This window comes from Otolemur garnettii, unplaced genomic scaffold (genome assembly GCF_000181295.1).
Source record: "Otolemur garnettii isolate 467f Iridium unplaced genomic scaffold, OtoGar3 scaffold00100, whole genome shotgun sequence".
NCBI classification, from domain to species: Eukaryota; Metazoa; Chordata; class Mammalia; order Primates; family Galagidae; genus Otolemur; species Otolemur garnettii.
The window spans coordinates 3,857,596-3,865,809 of record NW_003852495.1 but is presented as its reverse complement, the minus strand read 5'-3'; positions in this window follow the sequence as shown (position 1 = coordinate 3,865,809).

Sequence of the window (8,214 nt, the reverse complement as noted above, 5' to 3'; positions counted from 1 at the left end):
CAGAACTGGAAATTCTAGGGTAGAGTTTAGATCTCTTGATTCAATGCTTATTATGCTTTCATTGAGGTTTCAATATACAAATATTTTAATTTCATATAATTCTTAGGAGCAGATGTATTATTTAAAATCAAGATACACACCATAGGGAACAACATTATATGAACATGTATCCAAATAAAAGAACTGACAAATGTGGCCTCAACAACCATATCTAAGTTTTGAGCGAACTATGAAGCTGCCTGTTTTCCAGAAAGTGTCAGAAGCAGATAACATTTGAAGAATGATCAAAAATGTTCACTTTCTCAATCCTGACACCTTTCCTGCCATATTAGCCTTTTATTTATTTTTCTTCATTCTACACATAGCATTTACAATTTTTCTAGTCAGCAGGGATTGAACTTTGAAGTACACTCATCTTTTATACTGGTGGGTTCTGCATCCATGGATTCAACCAACAAAGCTTGAAAATATTTGAAAAGAAAGAAAGATTGCATCTGTACTGAACATGTACAGACTTTTTTCCTTATCATCATTCCCTCCAGACAATACAGTATAACAATTATTTACATAGCATTTATATTGGATCAGGTTATTATAAGTAATCCAGAGGTGATTTATGGGAGGATGTTATATGCAAATACTACTATGAATTTTGGTATCCATGGAGGGTCCTAGAACTAATCCCCAGTGGATATCAAGGTATGACTGTATTGTGAATCTTTCCCCCTGATTTTCTAATGACATATTTAGTCAATAGCCCTCTATCTATCTCATATTTTTAAACTTTCTTTTTTCAGAACAAGGTCTCCATCTGACAACCAGACTAGGGTGCAATGACCCAATCATAGTTCACTGTGCACTCAAATTCCTGGCCTCATGCAATCCTGCTGCTTCAGCCTCCACAGTAGGTAGTACTACAAGTGTGTGTCACAATGCCAGGCTAAATGTCAAATTTAGACAATGTGTCTGAAATTGTTTTTAGAAATGGGGTCTTGCCATGTTGCCAGCCTGGTCTCACACTCCTGTTCTCAAACAATCTTCCTATCTCATCCTCACAAAGTGTTGGAATTATAGGTGTGAGCCACCACACTAGGGCATTTTTTCTATTTTACTGTCATAATATCTCTGTAGGCTATTATTGTCTTGCCTTTTTGAAAGTAAAACAAGTTATTTTAAAATTATTATAAGTATTATCAATTTCAGGTTAAAGGGTGAAATAAAGTTATAAAAACAGATGCAAAGTTTGTGAAATTGAAACCAAAAACAATACCAAAGTTAGTTTTTTGAAAAGAAGCAAACTGACAAACCTGTAGCCAGACTAAGAAAAAAGGAGAGATGACCTAAATAAATTAATCAGAGATAAAAAAGGAAACATTACAACTGATATTGCAGAAATTCAAAGGATCATTAGAGACTGCTAGGAGCAACTATAAGCTAATAAGCTGGAAAACCCAGAAGAAATAGATATTCCTAGATACATGCAACCTACCAAAATTGAATTAGGAAGAAGTCCAAAAGCTGAATAAATGAATAATAAGTAGTGAGATAGAAGCAGTAATAAAAAGTTCTCATTAAAGACAAGACTAGGACTCAGTGGCTTCACTGATGAATTCCATCAAGCATTCAAAGAACTAATATCCATCCTACTTAATCCACTCTAAAAAATCAAAGAGGAGGAATACCTGCAAATTCATTCTACAAAGCCTATATCACCTTTATACCCAAACCAGGTAAAGACACAACAAAGAAGGAAAACTATAGACCAATATCTCTGATGAACACAAATGCAAAAATCCTCAAAAAAATACTAGCAAACCAAATGTAACAACACATTAAAATGAATATTCATTATAATCAAGTGGGAGTCATCCCAGGGATGTGAGGATGGTTCAACATATCTAAATCAATCAGTGTGAAACATCACATTGACATAACAAAAGACAAATACCTTATGATCATTTTAAATAATATGAAAATAATTTGATAAAATTCAACATCCCTTCATGATTAGAACTCCCAAAAAACTGTGCACAGAAGGAACTTACCTCTACATGGTAAAAGTCATATATGACAGACCCACTGTCATACCATACTAACTGAAGAAAAGTGAAAGATTTTCCTCTAAGATCTGGAACAACACAAGTTGTACACTTTTACCATTGTTATTCAACATACTAACTATAAGTTCTAGCCAGAGTGATCAGACAAGGGAAAGAAATAAAGGGCATCCAAACCATCCATGATCTTATATGTGGTATCTATAGAAACCTACATACTCCACACAAAAAAAATGATTAGAAGTGATAAATAAATTCAGTAAAGTTACAGGATACAAAATCAACATACAAAAATGAGTAGCATTTCTATATGCCCAACAGTAAACAATCTGAAAAAACAAAAAACAAACAGGAAAATAATCCCATTTACAATAGCTAAAAATAAAATAAGATACCTAGAAATAAACTTAATCAAATAATTGAAAGATCTCTACAATTAAAAGTATAAAACATTGATGAAAGCAATTGAAGAAGAGACAAAAATAGAAATATGAACATGAATATTCCATGTTCATGATTGAATAATCAATATCTTTAAAGTGTCCATACTACCTAAGTCAATCTAACGATTCAATGTAATCCCCATAGAAATATCAATGACATTCTTCACAGAAATAGAATAAAAAGCCCTAAAGTTTATATGTAACCACAAAATAACCCAGAATAGCCAAAACCATCCTGAGCAAAAAGAACCAAACGGAAGGAATCACATTATCTGACTTGAAATTATACTACAGAGCTGTAGTGAATAAAAGAGCATGGTACTGGCATAAAAACAGACACATAGACCAATGGAACAGAGTAAAGAACCCCAAAATAAATCCACACATCTATAGTAGACTTATCTTTAACAAATGTGCCAAAAATATAAATAGTGCTGGGAAAACTGGCTGTCCATATGCAGAAGAACAAAATGAGACCTTTGTCTCTCATTCTATGCAAAAATCAAATCAAAATGGATTAAAGACTTAAATTTAATACCTGAAATTATGAAAATACTAAAAGAAAACATTGAAGCAACACTTCAGGTGATTGGTCAGGGCAACGATTTTTTGAGTAGTACCTCCAAAGCACAGTCAACAAAAGCAAATTGGACATATGGGATCCTATCAAGCTAAAAAGCTGCTGCACATAACAAAGTGAAGAGACAACCCACAGAATGGGAGAAAATATTTGCAAAATATCCATCTGACAATGGACTAGTAACCAGAATATGGAGCTCTAACAACACAAGGAAAAAATCAATAATCTGATTAAGAAATAGGCAAAGGATCTGAATAAACATTTCTCAAAAAAAAAGAAAAAACATACAAATGGCCAACAGGTGTATGAAAAAATGCTCAACATTATTAGTAATCAGAGACATACAGGTCAAAACTACAATGAGATATTATCTTACCCCAGATAAAATGGCTTTTATCAAAAAGACAGGCAATCACGGATGCTGGCAAGAATATGGAGAAAGGGAAACCCTCATACACTATTGGTGGGTATGTAAATTATTGCAATCACTAAGGAGAACAGTATGAAAGTTCCAAAAAAAACTAAAAATAGAACTACCATGTGACCTGGTAATCCCACTGCTAGGTATATATCTAAAAAGAAGGGAATTCAGTTTATCTAAAGGTGTCTACACTCCCATTTTTATTGCAGCACTATACACAATAGCAAAGATTTGGAATCACCCTAAGTGTCCGTCAATGGATGAATGAATAATGAAATTTTGGTACATATACACAACAAAATATTACATAGCCACAAAAAAGAATGAAATCCTGTCACTTGCAACAAAATGGATGGAACCGGAAAGCATCATGTTAAGTGAAATAAGCCAAGCACAGAAAGACAAATTTTACATGTTCTCACTCATATGTGGGCACTAAACATTAGAAATAATTGAGCTCATGGAGACAGAAAGTAGAATCATGGTCCCTGAAGGATAGCAAGGACAGGGGGATGAAGTGGGGATGGTTAATAGATGAAAAAAAATGTAATTTGATAGCACAACAAAGTGTCTACAATCAACAATAGATTAGGGTATGCTTTAAAATAACTAAAAGACTGGAATTAGAATGTTTGTGTTCCTAACACAAAGAAATGATAAATACCTGAGGTGATGAATACCTGAATTACCCTGATTTGATTAATTCACATTACATGCCTGTGTCAAAGCATCACATGTACTCTATAAATCCAGAGGGTGCTAAAAAAAAATAGCATGCACATTTTAAGAAAGGAAAAAACTGTGTTAAATTTGTAATGCTCAAAATACACCATATACGAAATATGCATAACAAAATATGAATACAAGTCATGTTGAAGACCTCTTATAATTGCAGAAGTCAAATGTGACCTGAGTATTACAAATTTAATACAGATTTTTCCTTTCTTATTATGTGTATACATTTTGTGGTACCCTCTGTATATACAAATGTTACATACCTATAATAATTAAAACTTAAAAAATACAAACAGATACAACATTTAAAAATAAATAATTCAATTTCTTCCTTTTTACTGTCCTTTTGAATTAGTATTCTATATTGTACAGCCTACAATCCATACGATACTCAGACTGCATCAGCTTTATTTCTACATTTTAAATATATCTTTATTCTCTTGCACTGAAAAATCTGAATTCTTAACAATAGTTTATCGTATTTGTTTGTTTTAACCAAGAGTACAACCAAAGAGTAAAATCTCCTTGTGATTCATTTTGTCTTTTTTTTTTTTATGGAGGAGTTTGACAGAGAAACACATTTGTAAGAAAACAATGAGAATAAGTTATTAAAACATGTTTCTTTCTCAATTGGTTCTTATTATATAGGTTTATACATGCAGCTATAAAAGGTAAATGTAAGCATGCTTTCTCAAAGATGTATCATTAGCTGTTTTCTTTCAGTGAATGGAAGAGTTTGACAGATAAAGACATTTGTAAGAAAACATTGAAACTATATTATTAGAACATGTTTATTTCTCTCTTGGACCCTGCTAGGCCCAGTAGAGGAATCCAACAATAAACGTTAAATCCAAGCTAATATGAAGGCAGTAGATGATCTAATACAAGATGTGGGGTAGGGGAGTGAGGGACGTGGGAGAGGGGAGAGGGAGGCGATGAGGAGGGTCACAGTGTATGGCACACCTCTTTGGGGTGGGACACAATTACAACAGGGAAATGGAATGAGTATAACCTAATTCTTTGTACCCTCAATGAATCCCAAACAATGAAAAAAAAAAAAAAAGTCAAAAGTAAGCATGCTTTAAATGCATTACAAACTTTTTTTTTTCAGTGAATAGAAGAGTTTGACGGAGAAACACATTTGTAAGCCAACATTGAGAATATATTATATAAATAGTTTCTTTCCCCCTTTTTTTGTGTTACATGGGTTTACATGGGCAGCTATAAAAAGCAAATGTTAGCACTCTTTCTTTTTACATTTTTTTATTTGTGTATATCCATGTGGTACAGTACAATTTTGCTACATTGATATATTGCATTGTGGGGAAGCCAGTGCCTTCAGTGGATACATCTTCAGTGGATACAGCCTTTAGTGGAGCAATGCACATGGTACCTGCCAATCAATTTTCCATGAGTCTTCCCCTGCCCCTGAGTCTCCATTGTTCATCATTCTACATTCTGCTTCCATGTATACATGTTATTTAGCTCCCACATGTGAGAATATGCTGTATTTGTCTTACTACGCATTGTTTCACTTAAAGTAACAGCCTCTAGTTCCATTTATGTTGCTGCAAGGCTCGGCTAAATAGCATTTCATTGTGTATATGTATCATATTTTCTTGATCCCCTTTGTTGATGGACATTAAGGTTGATTCCATATCTTTGCTCTTATGAATAGTGCTGCAATAAACATATGGGATTGCAGGTATCTTTTTTATATATTTCTTTTCCTTTGGGTGGATACCCAGTAGTGGGATTGCTGGGTTGTATGGTAATTTTATTTCCAGTTATCTAAGAAATTTCAGTATTTTTTTATGGAGAACTAAGTAGAAAATGGTGCTACAGAAGGCAACAGACAGTGTTTTAAGGACAAGGTGACAAATACAGCAGAAATATCAAGTAAGACTGAAAAGTGTCCATTGGGTTTGCTAATTAGGTCAATGGTCACCTTTGCAAAAAAAAGTTTCGGGGGCGGGGACAAAAATTACAGTGTCCCAAGGTATGAATAGGAGATGGGAACTGGATATAAGTCTAGATCATATCTTTAGGAATCCTGAGATGAGAAGGGATACGGGTGAGAGAAAGAACACAAGGAGGAAACTTAAAAAGGAGTAAGATATAAGCATATTTGTATGCTTTGGGGGAAGGAGGATAAAACGAAAGAGACTTTTGATAGAGACTTTAACTTGATAAAACTTCCTGAAAAAGAAAGTAGAAGAGGAGATGAGACCTAAAACACAACTATAGGAATTTGCTTTTGATGTCCTCTAAAGTTAGCAAAGTACAATAATGATGTTTGCTACATGTCAGGCATTGTGCATGCCCTTTAGCTGTATTAACCAAATTAGGACTGGATGGCAATAACCAATGCAAGAACAAGGAGCTGAAGCAATGTGCATGTGAAAGTCAAAATTATCTCTGTAAATATGAAGATAAGCTTACTAAATACGAAAATATAGTCAGAGCCAGACTATATTTACTCAAGGTTGGAAGAGTGTATGTAGAGTGGAATAGAAAGGCAAGAATTCAAGGAAGCTGACAGCACTGGTAGAGTGGCTGAAGTAATGCTCAGTAAATTGAGCATAGGACATAAAAGGAGGTAAGGAGGGAATAATGATGGATAGGAAAAAAGAAAGTAAAAAAGTAGGATAGAAAGATTATAAACAAAGAGGATGCATCAACTCTCTACACCCACTCCTTTCTGAGTGGACAATCAGGGCAGCACGTTGCCACAACTCACGGAAGCCACCAGAAGAGGAAGCTCTTTCATCTTCAAGTTCAGGGATTTCTTCATGTAGCAGAGACCACAGGTAGGACAGATTGGCGCTAGTGAAAGTGTAATTGACTGGCCAGCATCATTGCCATCATCTATGAGTTCGATAGAAACACAGAATCTTGGGTCACAGAATTTGCTTTTTAAACAAAATCTCTAAGTGATTCGAATGCACATTAGGTTTAAGAAGCACTGGGATAGATAGATGAAGGAGTGTGGATTTACCCTGGGTTTATTTAATACGGGTTGTAAAACGTTAGGAGAAATAAGCAGCAGGCATCCGTCTGTGATGTTTTCAAGTACCCAGACTCCCCTTTTGATCTATAACTGAAATCCATTCCTAAATGATTACTAGTTCTCTGCCTTAACTGGTATTTTCACCCCACCCCAAAACTGAGGTTCTCTCTTACAGGCTCAACAATGTCACACCTTGCTGATCAAAATAGGTCTTTCGTTATCCAATCCAGTCATGTTGGTGCAACAAAGTCTCCAGATTCACAAATTCAATTTTACAAATTTTTATAGAATATAAAAGGCATAACATTCGCAGGTGAAACCACATCATATAAAGAACTTCATACATGTATATGACACATCTCAAATTACCCTTGTGATTGATTCTACTCATAGCTTCCCTGTTATCCTGGTCCTTTCAAATTTCTCTCTTTACCAAAAAGGAGCCTGTCCCCATTTCTTTCTTTCTCTTTCAATATTCCACACCCAGTTGCTAGGTGTATTTGTTTACAGTTGCAACTGTTTCTGTGTATAAACAGAATATCTTGACTTTTAGAATTATTTCACCTCTCCTTCATGGTTCTTAATTTGAAAATCAGGATGTTGTGCAAGATAAACTGTGACTTTCCTTTTGGTTTTAAGAGTGATTTATGTACTATAGCCAAACTTCCTACGCACGGAAAATATACCAGAAAATCAGCTCAGGCGAAATGAAATTCAGTCTAAGGAGAATTCTGCAGTGGGTCACCTTTGAAGAGCAACACCCTGTCTATCTCTTCATAATAGTCCAGTGCTTTGAAGCTCCTACCCGTGATTATGGTTTTGAGCTGACCCCCTCCTTTGTGCCAAAATGAAATTCCCTAAGAGGAATTAAGTCACTGGAGTCTGAGCGGAAGCTTGATGAAATTGCCTCCTCTCGTTAACGTGCAACTGTTGTGCCCACCCCGGGGGTCGCCTACCCAAAGACCACT